The sequence below is a fragment of the Ictalurus punctatus genome, chromosome 1 (genome assembly GCF_001660625.3).
Source record: "Ictalurus punctatus breed USDA103 chromosome 1, Coco_2.0, whole genome shotgun sequence".
NCBI classification, from domain to species: Eukaryota; Metazoa; Chordata; class Actinopteri; order Siluriformes; family Ictaluridae; genus Ictalurus; species Ictalurus punctatus.
Genome location: NC_030416.2, coordinates 16,354,481 through 16,373,878, shown reverse-complemented (window position 1 = coordinate 16,373,878; position 19,398 = coordinate 16,354,481). Strand labels below are relative to the sequence as shown.

Below are 19,398 nucleotides of genomic sequence, written 5' to 3'. Positions count from 1 at the left end.
CATTTTAAGCTTTCTGGCAGAGGGAGTCAGGTTTTCATATAATATCTGTTGATATTTTATAGAGTCCATGATGCCATGTATCCTAACAAAATATCCAGATCCTCTGGCAGAAAAACAGCTCCAAAACATTAAAGAGCCATCACCATATTTAACCGTGGGCATCTGACCATAGAACCCGATGCCATTTGAAGCTCCATTAGTGTCTGGCAAACTGAAGATGCTTGAGTTTGTTTTTGGATGAGAGTAAAGGCTTTTTTTCTTGAAACCCTTCCATATAACTTGTGGTGATGTAGGTGACTTCTGATTGTAGTTTTGGAAACCTTCTGTCCCCAAGACACAACTAACTTCTGCAATTCTCCAGCTGTGATCCTTCGAGATTTTTTGCCTCTCGAACCATCCTCTTCACAGTGCGTTGACACAATATAGACAAACATCCAATTCCAGGTTGATTCATAATATTTGCAGTTGACTGGAACTTCTTAATTATTGCCCTGATGGTGGAAATGGGGATTTTTGATGCGTGTGCAATTTTCTTATAACCACTTCCCATTTTGTGAAGCTCAACAACCTTTTGCCGCACATCACAGTTAGATTCCTTGGTCTTACCCATTGTTATGAATGACTAAGGGAATTTGGCTAGGTATTACCTCATATTAATACCCATGTGAAACAGGAAGTCATAGTTGAACAATTTCCTGTTCCTAGTTACCCAGGTGTACTAAAAAAAAAGGGAATGTACTTCAAATATATTTCATATCTCATATGAATTCATAGAGGTGCCAATAATTGTTGCCTATATTTAACAAAGATTTTTTTGGCAAACCTGTGTTGTGTTTGCAATTGTTTGATATCGATGAGAGCAGAGTATTTTTTCTATATATTCAAGTTTAAACAATAAAGACAAATTTTCACAGCCTTTTTTGCTCATATTTACCAAGGAGGGCACTGTAGCTTCTGCACAACTTGATCAAATCACTCTTGGCAAGCAAGGGTTTAGGCATCGGTAGACAGACTTATTGTTTTTACCACTAGGTTTGCTAAATTGGCTTTTTATTCTTGTCCTTTAAAAGGAGATAACCTAGGCAAGGTTATAAACATTTCTACATCATATTGGTGAAATATTTGTTGCTGTTTTTTTCCTAATGTTGACATGTCAAAGTGTGTTATCATGTCAAAGCATGTTATATACGCTAAAATGTTTAACTAAGGGTTAACGAATGTTCTAAATAATTAATTGTCCAATATTAAATACTTTCCTTGTGGCAATGCTAGTGTAATATGAATAGGTAAAGTGCCAAAATGAGAATGCAGTTTATGTAAACAGGTAACAAAAAACATGTAATTTTGAGATAAGAAGTGTCTTAAAGTGTTACATAGTCTGTGAGCCTGCAGTGCTATATTGATAAATAACAGCTCCAGGCTGACAGAGGTGGTGTTGCTTCCACTGAAGTGCAGATGTCACCTTGCTGAGGATTAGATGTACTGTAAAGCAGTACAGACAACACAATATCACCCTTAGGACCAAGGGAAATTTACATCCTCTGCACATTCACAAATATTAGATGATACCATCTGGCATGTGACCATGGGATTGATGGGATTTAGGCCAACTCTAGGGTTTGTCTGACATATTGTGCTCCACTGGATCTATAGAGCATAAGTCTTACATGTCTGGGTCAGTGGAGAGGCAAGAAAAACATGCTACCTGAAGCAATAGTATAAACAGTAGGTTTTCAGGGTAGTGCAGCCCAATTAGTACCACTGATGTTGACTTTATTTTGCTTTTCAGCACCTCCTCAGTGTTGTTCTTTATAATTCATATAATTATGCATAAAACATATTTCTTAAAATGTATCTAATTATCCCTAAATATTTTAAATGTAATCTTAAATCTGAAAGTTGTACTGTACAATGCAGTGCATCACCATAATTTTCCTTTTAAATGCAGACATTGCAAGAGCAGTCATTGCAAGTCTTTTATTTACCTACATAAGCCTGTCTCTATAATTAGTGTTATAATCATTATGCCCTTAGATGTTCAAATCTGATAAACTGCTAAAAAAAAAAAAAAAAGAAGTTTCCCTCCTCTGCTTTCCTTTCTGTCAATGACTTTAATACTTGGTCCACTTCCTTTCGAAGTATTTTCTTTTTAAAATGGTTTATTCACACATGCAAAAAAGAAAGAAAGAAAAAAGGAAAAAAAGAGAGAGAAAAAACTGGGGGCAGAGTGATGTCACCAGATGTCAGTCACAAGGGTCTAGCTGTCTAAATGCTCAAGAAACTCTAGAAAATTGGGACAGACTTTTGCTGTGCTGTAGAACTGCTTTTGAGTTTAAAGAAGTCAAAATTTAATGGGAATAAAGATGAATGTATTACTATAGTAAAGGATGATTCTCAATCCTTCTCCTCATTTCCCTTCAGAGGCTGTCATGGAAAAATAAAACTTCAGAGACAGAGGGTTTGTGGATGCCAAAAAGTAATCAAACTTTATTGAAACAATAAAGTGAGACAGTCTGCAGAAAGTCTAAATTATGCAAACACACACAAGCCTTTTTTATACCTTTCTCTACAGCAAACTGATTTTAGATGGGGTTTTACCTTTTCTCATTAAAAACAGACCAATCTTCTTTGCCACAATTAATTATTCATGTATATATGATACATTTTTGGAGCATGTGCAATTAGTTGTTTTTCTTAAAAAGGTTTTATGGGGACAAGGTTTCTTTCTTTCTTTCTTACTTTTTTCTTTTCTTTTCTTTCTTTTTTAAAAAAAAAAAAGGATTCACTCAAATAGAGTCTTTGTTTCTTTGTTTTTCGCTGACCAAAACTCCCTTCTTATGTCTCAATGAGCTTCTGTCTGCTTCTATCTGCCTCTATTCCTGAGGCCCTATCCTAAATTAATAATTGGTATTGAACCTGAAGGTTGTTTACTTACAAAAGCAGTTTCAGCGAATGGAGTATGGTGCATTTGGGAGTTGGTATCATTGTGGTTAGCTAGAGAACTCATATCAGGTGTTTCTCTCTCTCTCTCATCTCTCTCTCTCTCTCTCTCTCTCTCTCTCTCTCTCTCTCTCTCTCTCTCTATATATATATATATATATATATATATATATATATATATATATATATATATATATATACAGATTGATAGATAGACAGAGAGTGAGAGAGAAACACCTGATATGAGTTCTCTAGCTGACTTCACAATGATACCAACTCCCAAATGAGATTGATCACTAACAGTAATCTGAGCTCAGAAACCAACCGGGAACCCTGGACCGAACTCCATAAACCTTTTTTTTTTTTTGTATTTACAAGAGTTTTTTTTTTATTATTATTTTTTAATTTTTATTATTTATTTTTTTTACATTTCACCCATATTTGCTTTGCTTACACTCTAACACTTTCTCACTCCCTTTCCCCTGATTAACTAAAGGCTTTTTTTTGGTCTATATTGCCTGACTTCTTTCATAGCTAAAGCAAGTATGGTGTTTGAAGTATCTGAGCTACCATATAATGTGTGCATACAAATTGTAAAATAATAATGATAATGATAATGATAATGATAATAATAATAATAATAATAATAATAATAATAATAATAATAACACAATCTTGTTTTTTTTTTTTTTTCATTTTTAACAAAAAGCGTGAAATATAGCTTCAAGAAATGACTAAATATCTAAATTTAAGCTCATGTAGTCATTCTACTAATGTGGGATTTGAATCCAGGGTAGCCATGCTACCAATCTATTATGGCTTAACACAATTATTAGCCTAAATTTAGGATGCAAACTATTTGGATGAAAAGGAAACTGTGAGATGTAGAAGGGCTCTGGACGATAATGAGAGTTTGTAGAAAACCTAAAAAAAAAATCCTTCTCTGAAGCAACTAGTAACACAACTGTTGGGGGCCAGGTAGCCTATTGTATGCTTAAAAATCAAAATACCTGTTTATTCTGTTGTTATAAAGGAATAAACAGAATAAATGAATAAACGTTGTTACTTGAGAGTAAGTTTTTGTTTTGTTTTATTTTCAATGGCAACAGCCAATTTAGATTTTACACTAAAATCCCAATTGGTTAATTGGATTTATTGACACTACGCTTTTAACTAGTGCTGTAGATGGCACTGGGGATAGTGCTCTATTTGCACAGGCCTTAATTGTTTTCTTTTGCTGTCCACTTTCATGGTATCCACTAGACATAACATACCACCAACAACCGACCCACGGGGACCATTACAGTTTCCATTAAAACCAATACAATTCCCATTATAAACATTAAAACTATCACAAATTCTCGGAGGGTTTCTGTCGGGTTTTTGTTTTCAGCAGGGGTTGGTTTGTGTGTGTGTGTGTGTGTGTGTGTGTGTGGTCCTGGATGAACTCCAACCGTGAGTGTGTCCAACACAACAAAAAATCCTGTCAGGACAGTCACCGCTCACGAGCGCACTCTTTAAACCCAAGAGCTTACGCACGGTGGATGCTTTTATTTGTCTCGAGCGAATAATGCTAGCTCATTTTTCACCTCTTCTATGAAAGAGCCACCATAAAGGTTTTTATATCTGTCCCAAATTAATATCATCTCTCGCTCCATTTGCGTGATGGCAAAGTGCGTCGAAGTTGCGAGAAGGCTGAAGAGAGTCGACCTACATTATGGTCGCAATTATCTTTATAGACCCAGGGGAGAAGGCGCCGCAGACAGAAGGAATTAGTGAAGGAGTAAAACGATTAAAACGCTCGACCCCTGTCTCCAGACAGGTTCGCTTATTACCGCGATAGAGGACACGAAGAACAGAGGAGGCTTTCTGAGGAGAGAAATGCAGATAACGACTGGGAAAATTAGGACAGTTTTTCGTTGCATCATTGGTAAGACCTCATGCTAACTTTCCTGTAACTCGCATGTTTGTTTGGTTTTGATCATGATGCTCAGCTGAATGTGAGGGGGAACCGCAGACTTCCTGTTTTACGTTATGAATAATGTTTAAAGTTTCCGTGTGCGTGCTGAGGATTACATTGCTTCCCTTTTCGCTGTTCGTCTATGAATATACCCTCGTGGTTTGCTAGCAGCGTTGTTTTTGTTACCTGAGCTGTCACTGTTTGAATTGTGAGGGAAGCCTGCTGTAACAGGTCATGGTGGATTTGACAAGTAGCACATTAGTGAACCTGCTGGTGTGAGTGGTCTCCTTCATAGCATATTGCGCTCAAAAACCAAATGGAGAAGATATTTGAAGAGCAATAAGATTGACGTGAAGGAATTAGTTATGAAAATATGAAACAGTGCAATGAAACAATAAGAGAATAAGCAGTTGCTAGAGTTCGAACTTTACAGGCATGCAAAGCAGTACAATATCTTACTGTTTTCATTCTCCTTTATTCTTTCAACCCCACCTTATTCACCTGGAGATATCAATAACTATCTGATATCAAGAACTATCTGAAGTGACTCATGGTAGTAAGCTTAAGTGACTGAACAAGAGGAACCTGAAATGTTTTCAAGATTATAACAAGTGCATTTTGAATGACTGTAACCCATTTTACATTTACTTTAGTAGCATATAGCAGACACCCTTATCCAGAGCGATTTACGGAAGTGCTTTGAAGTCCCTATTAGATTGTACCCTCATGATAGTACAAATAGGTCAGGTTCTAACCTGAGGTAAAGAATAAGCCCTTAAACTATTACAAAGAAATTAGTACAACAAGAAAAAACATACCAGTCAAGAGATACAAAAAAAAGAAGAAAAACTCAACAAAAGAAAACAGATTAGTTCTCATTTAAGAGGTGGATGCTTTTAAGAGTTATTTTGTCTTCATTTGAAGACAGTTAGTGACTCAGCTGTTCAGACAGATAGAGAAGTTCATTCCACCACTGCCATGTTACAGGTTTGAAGGGAATACGGTGAACAGCAAGGTTTTTGTTTCTATTACTACTCTTAGTTTACAATAGGCAGTCTACACTGATAATTAGAAGGAGGTAAAACGGAAGAGTCCCAGTTAAAACAAGAACCTCTAATAGTCAGTCTTATTTTCAACCTAGCCAAATTACTGGTACAGGGAAGAATATCGGGTTCCTTTCATATTCTTGCCACCTTCTGATGAGCTCAGGTTTTAATTTAGTTTTTGATTCGTCTGTCAATGAAGACTGTCAAATGGATGGTAATCCACAGGCTTGTACACACACACATTTTGGTGCTCAGGAGCTCAAAGTGAAAAAAGTTCCCTCCATCCCATATCTCAAATCTCACACACCCACCCACATACAACACTCACTGCTCTTACCCTGTGGTTATTCATAACTTTGTGTTGTGTTCAAGGAAGACACAGGACAGCACAGTTTAATATGTTTTTAATAATATAGCTAGTCGCTCAGTACATTTACACGGACAAAAATAATCCAATATTAACCAAATTAAGACAATACTCTGATTAAGAAACTACTATGTAAACAGCAATTTTTAATTACCTTAATCCGATTAAGGTCATACTCAAAGTAAACACAAATCGAATTAAGACATGTGGAGTACTCCTGTTTTAGTTGTATTATCGATGTGTATTACAGACATGTAAACACCTTAATCACACTATTAACATCGTGTGAGAGTTTCACCGCATTTTGCCACAGGACACGATCACACACGGCAGTGCTCAACCGTTTTACGGCAAACAAGAGAGCATGGCTGCGTCCCAAACCGCATACTTGCCTACTATAGGCCTGTAGTAGACGAAATACATGTATCTCGGCTACTATATAGTAGCTAAGTACGTGGTTTGGGACGCAGCCCATGGCTTCAAACAGTCATCTATTTGCTCGTACAGCATGACAAATAATTAACCGCACTTGAAGCGTTCTTAAAAATTTTAAATAAAAATTCCCCAAACTGTTTACGGTACACTACCATAACGAAGACGAACTGTATGTTGATATGTGAAATTATGGAGGGAACGTCGGACGGTGTGGTGCGGTGACGTAATGACGTGTGCTGTTAATCGAACTATGTTCTATGTTCTATAACATGTAAAACGGGTACATGAAAGGAGTTTTCTAAAAGCGACTCATGTAAACACCTTAATCACAATATTATCTTACTCAGAGTAAGGTCAGTAATTAGATTACTGCTGTCCATGTAAACGTAGTCACTGTTTAGGTTTTTGGGTCAATCTAGTCACATTAGATTCGTGGTTTCCTTTAGAAACAAATGTTCTTTCAAGATGCACTGTAATGGCATTTACAGTCATATGAAAAGCCTTTGCAGTCTAAAAAGAACATAAGAGCAAGATTACAGTTTGCCAATGAGCATGTAGACAAAGGCCAGGCCTTTTGGAATAATGTGCTCTGGATAGACGAATCAAAGTTAGAGTTGATTGGCCACAGTAATAGCAGACATGTTTAGCGTAGACCAAGGACAGCTTTTCAGGAGAAGCACCTCATACCAACTGTGATGCATGGTGGTGGAAATGTTATTGTTTGGGGTTACTTAGCTGGCTCAGGGACTGGGCAGCTTGAATTCATTGATTCAACTATGAATTCTGCATCATATCAAAGAGTGCTTGAAGATAATGTGAGGCCATCTGTCCAAAAGTTGAACTGAAAATGGACCTTTGAACAGGATGATGATCCTAAGCACACTAGCAAATTCACCAAGGAATGTCTCAAAAAGAAGAAATGGAGGGTTATGGAATGGCCTAGTAAAAGCCCGGATTTGAATCCCAATGTAATGTAGTGGGGGGATTTGAAACAGGCAGCACATGCAAGAAAACCCTCAAATATCCTACAACTGAAAGAATATTGTATGGAAGAATGGTCAAAAAAAGAACGGTCAAAAAATTCCAGTAAGCCAATGTCAGAGTCTGGCGGACAATTATGCAAAATGTCTACAAGAAGTTATTCCTGCTAAAGGGGGCAATACTACACTAGCTTCTGAGGCCAAGGGTGCATTTACTTTTTCCACAGAAGAATATCATTTGATATATATCTATTGATATTTCTGTTGGATAAATGATTGAAAATGCTATTTTCCTTGTGGTTTTGTTCAAGTATATCAACTTTATTAATAGACAGTGACTATGTTTACATGGACAGCAATAATCTAATTATTGACCTTAATCTAAGTAAGGTAATAATGTGATTAAGGTGTTTACATGAGTCGCTTTTAGAATACTCCTGTCATGTACCCGTTTTACATGTTATTGATCATAATTAGATTAAGAGCCCGCATCATTACGTCACCGCGCCACGCCGTCCGACGTCCCTCCAGAATTTCACGTATCAACATACAGTTCGTCTTCGTTATGGTGCCGTATACAGTTTTTGGTGTTTTTATTTAAATTTTTACGAACGCTTCAAGTGCGGTTAATTATTTGTCATGCTATATGTGCAAATAGACGACTGCTTGAAGCCATGGGCTGCGTCTCAAATCACATACTTAGCTACTGCATAGTAGCCGAGATGCATGTATTTTTCCCAGCCGAACTCTCTTGTTCGCCGTAAAACGTAAAACTGCCGTGTGTGATCGTGTCTTTTCGCAAAATGCGGTGAAAATGCTCACACGGCGTTCATAATGTGATTAAGGTGTTTACATGTCTGTAATGCACGTCCATAATACGATTAAAACAGGAGTAATCCACCTGTCTTAATTCGATTAGAGTTTAATTAGATTATGATCATAATTAGATTAAGGTTGTTGTTTACATGGTAGTTTCTTAATCAAATTATGGTCTTAATTAGATTGAGTGGATTATTGTTGTTCATGTAAACGCAGTCACTGTTTCTAGATGATCAAATGTTTGCTTGTCCAAATATGTCAAAAAAGCGAACAGTTTCCATGGGGTATACTTATTCTTTCACATGAGTGTATAACTTTCAAGTGTGTCATTACCTTAAGCTGATTTTAGGCTGTGCATTTACAGAAGTCTTTTAAGATTATTACTTGTCACAATGTACAAGTGATACTATGAGCATTATCTAAAAATAGACTTGCTAATAAAGAAAATTACTGACTTCTACTTCAATCTGTGATCAGGACTCATGCAGAAAACAGGACCACATAAACATCCTTCAATGTGAGCTTGAGGTAATAAGGATATTTTTTCTGGCCATTAGTTTGTTTTCTTTATGTTTCACAATTGCCACCACTTTAGCCACCATCTGTAGTTGTCCTGTGATTTTCAGATAGTCCTATTCTTCTACTGGTGGCGTTAAGACAAGTGGTGTGGTAGCAGCCACACTCTGGTATTTTAATTTTAAAAAAATCTGATACTACCAGAACTTTGTTGTCAACTGTCTTTGGTCACAATGGCAGTAAATCAGCAGCTGGTGACCACATTTTGCATTTTAAGACTGTAGATCTCAGCTCAAGACCAAATTATTATTTTACTTTGTGTTTTGTTTGTCTAAATCTGGCATTAGTGTGGCACATGGCACAGATTATGTTACCTTCACTTCAGCTTCTTTTCACATAGACATCACCAGTGTTGGGTGAATTACTCAAAAAAAAAAAAAAAAAGTAATCCACTACAGATTATTAATTACTACTTTAAAATTGTAATCTGATTACATTACTGATTACTGCATGTAAAAAGTAATCAGATTACTAATTACTTTACTTTCACGTTACTTTCAAAACCTACAATAATACACTAAAAAGTGAAACTCGTAGTTCTTTCATTAATTTTACTGCGCATCAATGTATGACATTGTTTACATTTAAAATGTAATGCATTACATTACTGCTTTATCAGGAAAAGTAATTAGATTATAGTAACGTGTTACACCCAACTCTGGACATCACATAGACCTTAACCTTCAGTGATACATGTTTTTATTACAGGAAAAGAATAAAAGATAAACAAAAATCTACATTGTCTGAGATTCATAGTGCTGGCAAAGACTAATTTCACCTTTTTGGGTCATTACAAACCTTGATAAGATCTCAGGTCTGCAAACCTCATCTGAAAGCATTGTCATATAAGCCTCTTGAATTGCATTTTAAAAAACAAACAAACATGTTTTCTGTCATATACCATTATTAAATTTGAGAAATCCGACAACTAAACACATATTAAATTATATTTTAAATATGCACATGCCAAAAATGAGTCAGACACTTTAATACATTTTTCCTCTCACTGTGGTTTATTTGCCCATTATAGAAGTGGTCTGATATACTTTTGCTTAATAAATCAATTTTCCATTGCCACAATCATTTAACTGAAATACATACATACAGTATCTCACAAAAGTGAGTACACCCCTCACATTTTTGTAAACATTTGATTATAACTTTTAATGTGACAACACTGAAGAAATGACTCTTTGCTACAATGTAAAGTAGTGAGTGTACAGCTTGTGTAACAGAGTAAATTTGCTGTCCCCTCAAAATAACTCAACAAACAGCCATTAATGTCTAAACCACTGGCAACAAAAGTGAGAACACCCCTAAGTGAAAATGTCCAAATTGGGCCCAATTAGCCATTAGTGTTACAAGGTCTCAGGTGTGAATGGGGAGCAGGTGCGTTAAATTTGGTGTCATTGCTCTCACACTCCCTCATACTGGTCACTGGAAGTTCAACATGGCACCTCATGGCAAAAAACTCTCTGAGAATCTGAAAGAAAGAATTTTTGCTCTACATAAAGATGGCCTAGGCTATAAGAAGATTGCCAAGACCCTGACACTGAGCTGCAGTACGGTGGCCAAGACCATACAGCGGTTTAACAGGACAGGTTCCACTCAGAACAGGCCTCACCATGGTCGACCAAAAAAGTTGAGTGCACATGCTCAGCGTCATATCCAGAGGTTGTCTTAGGGAAATAGACGTATGAGTGCTGCCAACATTGCTGCAGAGGTTGAAGGGGTGGGGGGTCAGCCTGTCGGTGCTCAGACCATACGACGCACACTGCATCAAATTGGTCTGCTTGGCTGTCGTCCCAGAAGGAAGCCCGCAAACAGTTTGCTGAAGACAAGCAGACTAAGGACATGGATTACTGGAACCATGTCCTGTGGTCTGATGAGACCAAGATAAACTTTTTTGAGACCAAGATAAACTTTTTTTCAGATGGTGTCAAGCGCGTGTGGTGGCAACCAGGTGAGTAGTACAAAGACAAGTGTGTCTTGCCTACAGTAAAGCATGGTGGTGGGAATGTCATGGTCTGGGGCCGCATGAGTGCTTCCGGCACTGGGGAGCTACAGTTCATTGAGGGAACCATGAATGCCAACATGTACTGTAACATACTGAAGCAGAGAATGATCCCCTCCCATCGGAGACTGGGCCGCAGGGCAGTATTCAGGCATGATATCGACCCCAAACACACCTCCAAGACAACCACTGCCTTGCTAAAGAAGCTGAGGGTGAAGGTGATGGACTGGGCAAGCATGTCTCCAGACCTAAACCCTATTGAGCATCTATGGGGCATCCTCAAACAAAAGGTGGAGGAGCACAAGGTCTATAACATCCACCAACTCCGTGATGTCATCATGGAGGAGTGGAAGAGGACTCCACTGGCAACCTGTGCAGCTGTGGTGAACTCCTTGCCCAAGGGGGTTAAAGCAGTGCTGGAAAATAATGGTGGCCACACAAAATATTGACACTTTGGGCCCAATTTGGACATTTTCACTTAGGGGTGTACTCACTTTTGTTGCAAGCAGTTTAGACATTAATGGCTGTGTGTTCAGTTATTTTGAGGGGACAGCAAATTTACACTGTTATACAAGCTGTACACTCACTACTTTACATTGTAGCAAAGTGTCATTTCTTCAGTGTTGTTTCATTAAAAGATATAATCAAATATTTATAAAAATGTGAGGGGTGTACTCACTTTTGTGAGATACTGTGGGTGTGTATATATATATATATATATATATATATATATATATATATATATATATATATATATATATATATAGATGTGTGTGTGTGTGTGTGTGTGTAATAATTGTATATATACATATATACAATTATTACATACAATAATGGGAGATTAAACAGCAGACTGTTTTACCAGTGTTGTACAGTGAGGGGAATTTCTCGGTGAAGGCTAAAGCAAGGAGACTTGGGGAAAACCCAGATGAATACCCAACCTTGAATACATAGCCTGTGTCACAGTCCCCACCTGCTACTTGATTTATTTCTGACTTCTGTAATTCCTGGAGTGGTTGCACTTGTGGAATCCAGCAATCACTTATCTGATCACAGGGTTTGTTTGCTCAGTCTCTGTCAATATTGCCTACCAAGCTTCAAATGAATTAATTTGTGATTTAAGAGCTCCAATTATAGGTGACTGAGAATCTGATGAAAGGCTGCATTTTATAGGTGGTGTTATACAGCTTATTATACCCATCACATTTACAAGGCCTTTCTTTGTATATGAACTAAGTTATCACGTAATATAAATATATTTGTTGTAATCCCATTAACATATCAACCCTATAGGATCAGTAGGCTTTCAGTGTGTGAAAGATTCCGGGCAGCAATTAGATTGTCTTAGGTCAGCTGTCTCGTCCACATTTTTATTTGCCTGAGTTTGTTTGTAATCTTGATGCTAAGAAGCAGAAGTCCTGCACAGACACAAAGCTATCAGGAAACAGTTTGACTTTTATGTAGTTTTAACTATTTTATGAAAGCACCATACAAAGTGAACCTGCCACATGTAAATATATGATCTCATTCTAAGCTTACCGGGAATCTCAGGCTGGTATACACATGAAACAGACTTGAATCATACTCCTCCCCCAACAACATCCAATTCCTATGACTGGAATCTAGTCGGAAAACAGGACTTTGTAAATTATATCAGCTCTACCCAACCAGCATGTGTGTCAAACAGAACCCAGCTGTCTGCTCTCTGTAAGGGATTATGCAAATATTTGTTTGTGAACTGGTTATATGGCGTCTAATCCACTGAATTCAGTGGAGGCCCACATTGCTGTAATACAATGCTCAACTTTTAAGTGCAATGAACAATGTAATTACCTTGTTACAGTAATGCATATTCAATTGTATTGCATGAGTCATCTATGCTCCCAATAAGAGTGATTTGTTTACATGCTAGTGCTATCAATCAAACAATCAAAGGTGAGATTTTTTTATTAAATAATAATCCATCACAGATGTATGTCACCAGTGCATGTCCCGTTTCTCTCCGCAATCCTTTTTTTCAGTCAACCATAGAGTACAGCAGAAGGCTGATATAATAATCTTCAATAATCTTCAATTTAAGAATATGTTCTGTTAGACTTTGGATTAAGCTTCCTTTAGCTCTTTAAAAATGTAGTCAAGAAAAGTGATCACAGTGACTTATGTCAGTTTAACCAAAAATAAAATAAAAAGGTTATCCTGTGTCCTTTGCTTGTTTAAGCACAAAGTCAACATAAATAATATAATATATAAAACACAATAAATAAATCAAGTCTTACTAATAAGCCAATACAGAAAGCTATATACTTTCATACCCCACCTCTGCATGTGCAACAGCCTTGGGATTGATAGTGATGCATATATAAGCAATGACTAATGTAATACGTAATAGTGGTTAGCACGTTCACCTCACACCTCCAGGGTCGGGGGTTTGATTCCCACCGTGGCCCTGTGTGTGCGGAGTTTGCATGTACTCCCCGTGCTGCGGGGGTTTCCTCTGGGTACTCCGGTTTCCTCCCCCAGTCCAAAGACATGCATGGTAGGCTGATTGGCATATCTAAAGTGTCCGTAGTGTATGAATGGGTGTGTGAGTGTGTGTGTGATTGTGTGCCCTGTGATGGATTGGCATACCGTCCAGGGTGTATCCCGCCTTGTGCCCGATGCTCCCTGGGATAGGCTCCAGGTTCCCCGTGACCCTGAAAATAGGATAAGCGGTATAGAAGATGGATGGATGGATGGATGGACTAATGTAATACTTTTTGTTATGGGCCTGAAGCCTCTGTATACAAATATCATTTTATCTTTATATCGATGGTTAAGTATTTAACTGTGGTTCTTTGAATTTATATAGAGGATAGAGGGCTGTCCTGCAGGGTTCCAAAGGTGGAGACTGAGCCAGCAATAGTGAGGGTTAATGAAGACATTAGCCTACCCAACTCCCTGGTCATATATGCGAAAGCCTGCAAAGAGGCGTCACTCAGACTCTGGGCAGAAGGGTCAACCTCAGAGGCCTGCAACGTCTGGGACAGGGCCAATATAAGGTGTTGACATGGAATTCCCAATACATGCTGCTGTGTCATAGCTTCTCAAGATGAAATCATCTGTCAAATGGCATTGTAGCCGGGGACAGTGTGCGTCGGGTATAAGTGTTTTATCAGGCAACAGCACAAGGGCGGCAACAAGCTGGCTCTATATTGGGCATGCTGTCAAGGCCATAGTTGGATGCATCCTGCATGTTAGCCAGTACTCTATAGTAGGGCTGCACAGTTAATCGGATATCGATCGCGATTACGATTTTGACTGCCCACGATTAAATGAACATGATCGACTGAGATATTGACATTTAAAGTTCGTCCTCCGCTCATAGAAAACTCTGCTGTTTTCTCCACTCAAATCAAGTGCTTCCTACACTTACAGCCAATCACATAGAACGGCGCAGGGCTGACGTCATTTTGTAGTGCCAAAACCCGGAAACAGAGTTAGCGCTCGAGCTGCCAGTTTCTCTGTGAGCTCCAGCGCTTTGTGCGAGGGGAAATCATGACACTAGCTAGCACGATGCTAAATGGCACTACAGAGGTTGTCAGGGACATTAAACGTCATCACGCCAAACTGGAAAAAACTTTGCAGATAAACTCGGGGCTCTACAGTGCGACCGTTTGCGACTGTGAATAAATATTTATTCACACCGGTGCGAGTGACCTGTTCGGAGTTGTATAATACAATCGGAATAAAAACTACAGGAAGTCCAAAATGCATCTACACCGAGCATCAGTTACTTTCACACTGCTTTTCATTTCAGCAGTCAACCGAACAAGTGTGGAAATACTGCAGAGAAGCCATTATGATGACGAGTAACACTGAACATCATCTGCTTCTCTCAACTTCCCGATCTCACAACCGCCATCTTTTATTGATCACGCACTATGTTCCTAAATTCTATCATAATTGACAAGCTCAAGTTTTCTCATGCCTACTTGTGTGTTATATTGTGGCACATTAACACTACCATCTCTTAAAAAATAAAAAAAACACTAAACCTCAACTGTGCTCCTAAATTTTTGTAATCTCCTGAAAGAAATTGTCTTGCGTCTCTCCTCCTGTAAACACTGTTATTGCCTTTTCTGCATTCGCCTGAATTGTTTTCATTTAGTTGCATATTGTTATATGTGATGCATATTTTAATTTGGTTGATGACATTTTTACTTATCCTATATTTTGGGTACAATTTTATTTATATTTTACTTCTACGAGATGATGCACTTTAAGGACCAATCTAATTTGATGCAAAGATTTGAACATTAGCAGGGATGTAGCACAACATGGAGGTCAAAGCAGCAGTCTGTTTATTTAAAATGTGAAAGTACAATAAAAATATGTTGTCACAAAAATCAATGAATAATCGTGATAAATAATCGAGATCGCAATATTGATCAAAATAATCGGGATTATCATTTTGTCCATAATCGTGCAGCCCTACTCTACAGTCTGCCCGGAGATGAAAGAAACACCTGGGGTCTGCCCAGCACCTCTGCAGCGTTTCGATATATGGAGCTGAGTGTGGGACACAGAGAGCTGCGAACTGACAGTTTTTCCTGCATTGGGGAATGATCCATCTATGATAACTATGCATGGTGAGACAATATGGTGCAGCTAAGAGCAAACACACTCTCTCACACTGTAGCCAATAATTAAATAAATTAAGGAATTAATCATGGGGACGAAAAACAATTACCCATTTCAACAAAGCCCAATAAGGGTGCATTGTGTAGCCTGTCCTACCGACAACGCGTCACAAAAGAAACAGTCAAAATTGTCGGGAATTACTAAACGATAAGTATAAACAGAATAATACGGGAGGGGATACCAACCTGACACTCAAGTTAAACAATTCCAAAAATGGCTAGCCGCAGTCTTTGGAGGACAAGGGGTTCATAGCTCCAACCCTACTTCTGGTTACAAAACTACCAGCGGTGCCTGCACTCCTGAAACCTGCTTACCGACGTGAGAAGATTGCCAAGAGGTCACTTCCTGGGTGAACGTGCCTTTAGTACCGGGGTGAAGGGCATACGTCAACCAGGTCACAGATGACTTTGTTGATAGAAACCCTCAACCTGCATGTACATGTGATAGACAGCCAGGTGACAAGCACTGCCTCTGGCAGTCAGTAGAATTTATATAAAACTCTCATTCTCTCCTTTACTTTTATGCATAGAAATCAGTCTGTTCCACATATTGGGGGGAAGTGGTGGCTTGGCGGTTAAGTCTCTGGGTTAGTGCTCAGAGGGCTGGGATTTCAAGCCCCAGCACTGGCAGACTCTGGATTACTGATCAGAAGGTCAGGGGTTCAAGCCCCAGCACTGTCAAGCTGCCACTGTTGGGCCATTGAGCAAGGCTCTTAACCCTCTCTGCTCTAGGAGTGTTGTATCATGGCTGACCCATTGGACAGTGGGCAAGTCATAAGGACTTGCACGGTAAGATAGACGCTCCCGTCCTCCATGAGCCTCCCAGCTATGGGTAAATAGTAAAGAGTGGACTCAGCAATCTGTGCGGAAGAACCACTTAACCGGCCAACGAGCAGAAAGGCGATTCCCAGCAAAGCGTCGTGGCGCGCTTTAAGAGTATGGCGAGTCACAAAGGTCGCCAAGGTTATCCATTGCACTCAACTCCGACCCCAGCCATCTTGACCTTGTCTTGTTGTTGGACCCAGTTGGTTTTGGGCGAGAGAGTGAGGTCGACGAAATGCGCAACTCTTCCTCCCTTTAAACCAAATCACCGCGCAAGTCATTTTGTCATCTACTATCCATCCCCCTCCAAGTCCTGTGGCGACAGGCAAGCGACAAAGCAGCAGGTGTGGGTACACTGGCAGCTGTAGCCGCAACCCTGCACACAGGCGGCCCAGGCCATATGGTCGTTCTTCACAAAAGGGAGCAGCAGTGTGCGGCAGCCCCCTGAGCGACTGAGCAGCATTATTTAGGATCGCACTGCTCACCTCCAGGCATGAGGAAGGGGCTAGAAAAAGTGCCCTAAACATTGCCTGCTCCAAAACTTCCCTAACCAGCTTACCGTGGCTGGTGGGGGCCCTAATCAAGCGATCAAAACACAAAGAAGAAAATGAGGATTGTTCCTCTCATCTTGGGTGCATGGAATGTGAGACTCTCATGGACAGGAATGACACGGACAGACCCCAGAGGAGAACCGCTCTGATAGCAAATGAACTATTCAGATACAACATTGACATTGCGGCCCTGCGCGAGACCCGGCTCGCAGGTGAAGGTGAACTTTGTGAAAGGGGCTCTGGATACACCTTTTCCTGGAGTGGTCGAGACAACGATGAGCGCCGTGAAACTGGTGTCGGTTTTGCAGTAAAATCAGCGCTGATTGGCAAGTTGGCAGGCCTTCCTAAGGGAGTCAACGACAGGCTCATGACCATGAAACTCCCCCTCCTGTCTGGATGAAAGCACCTTACAATCATCAGCTACTATGCTCCAACCATGACCAACCCAGATGAAGTGAAGCCCAAGTTCTACGAGGACCTCCACCCTGTCATCGCTGATGTTCCTAGAACAGACAAGCTCGCCATTCTAGGCGACTTTAATGCGAGAGTCTTCAATGACAGCTCTGCTTGGGATGGAGTGCTAGGAAAGCACGGAGTGGGTCACTGCAACAGCAACGGTATCCTTTTGCTTCAGAATTGCGCCAAACATGAACTGCTGATTACCAACACAGTATTTCGCCTCCCAACCCATACTCGGACGTCATGGATGCACCCTCGCTCAAAGCATTGGCACCTCATTGACTACGGCATTGTCAGGAAGAGGGACAGGCAGGATGTACGCGTGACCAAGTCCATGTGTGGAGCCGAATGCTGGACAGACCACCGTCTCATTATCACCAAGCTCAACATCCACATCCAGCCAAAGAGATGCCCTCAGGGGAAAAAGGCCTCTAAATATCTAAACATTACAAAGCTGAAGTGCGGTAGAACCAAGCAGTCTTTTATGGATGCTCTGGATGATCGTCTGGAATCCAGCTCTCTGGACAGCCAGAATGTGGAATCTGACTGGGCGGCTCTCAGAGAACTGGTCTACGACACAGCTACTGAAATTCTGGGTCTTTCAGCCAGAAAGCATAAAGATTGGTTTGATGAGAACAGCAAAGACATTAAGCAGTTGCTGAACGAGAAACACCGTCTCCATCAAACCTACCTCAACAACCCTACGTCCACCTCCAAGAAAGATGCTTACAAAAACGTACACAGATTGGTACAGCAGAGACTCCGCCAGATACAAGACACATGGCTGAGCAACAAAGCTGATGAGATCCAAGGCTATGCAGACAGGCATGACATGAAGAGATTCTATGACACTTTGAAAGAAGTGTACGGACCCGCGTCATCAGGCTCATGTCCTCTCCTCAGCGCAGATAATACAGTGATCACTGACAAGAAGAAGATTCTCGAACGTTGGGCTGAACACTTTGACAACGTCCTGAATCGACCTTCAGACATCAATGATGAAGCCATCAGATGTCTGCCCCAAATACCCTTCAATGAAGCACTGGATGATCCTCCAACCTTGTTTTAGACCCAGAAAGCGATACGTCTCCTTTCCAGTGGCAAAGCTCCCGGCTCAGACTCCATCCCAGCTGAGTCACAATAGATGAAGAAGTTAACGTCTGCATTGCGAGAGCCAGCTCAGCTTTCGGGAGACTGTATGCCAAGGTTTGGAATCGAAGAGGCATCATCATTCAGACCAAGCGGAAAGTGTACATTGTACTGTACAGAGTACTGTATGCATGCGAAACGTGGACAGTGTAACAACGTCATGCCAGGAAACTGAACCATGCCACCAGTCTCAGGAAAATCCTTGGCATCAAGTGGCAGAACAAAGTCCCAGACACTGTGGTTCTCAATCAAGCAGGCCTCCCTAGCATCTTCACCATCTTGATGATGACCCAGCTACGCTGGGCAGGACATGTGGTACGCATGACAGACCAGCGTCTACCAAAGAGACTCTTCTATGGCAAGCTCCAGCAAGGTCAACGTTGCCAAGGAGGCCAAAAGAAACACTTCAAAGATACCATCAAAGCCTCACTGAAAGAGTTTAACATCAATCCTGCCTCCTGGGAACAGACTGCATTGGATCGGGACACCTGGCGCTTCTCCATCCACAAGGGCTCTTTACTGTGTGAGACAAATCGGACAGCTGCAGCCGACCGAAAGAGGGCAAGCCAGAAAAACCTGTGCCAGCAACCCTCACGGAGAC

General features: G+C 40.2%; 2 protein-coding genes across 2 annotated transcripts in view; both read left to right on the top strand.

Moving 5' to 3' along the window:
• LOC108272706 (protein S100-A1) overlaps window positions 1–19,398 on the top strand; it is a 143,211-nt gene that overhangs the window by 57,022 nt on the left and 66,791 nt on the right. The window lies entirely within an intron of this gene.
• lingo4b (leucine rich repeat and Ig domain containing 4b) overlaps window positions 4,423–19,398 on the top strand; it is a 34,547-nt gene continuing 19,571 nt past the window's right edge. The window contains exon 1 of the mRNA XM_017472862.3: window positions 4,423–4,870. The gene's annotated coding sequence lies outside the window, so the exon portion shown is untranslated. The remainder of the gene's footprint in view (window positions 4,871–19,398) is intronic.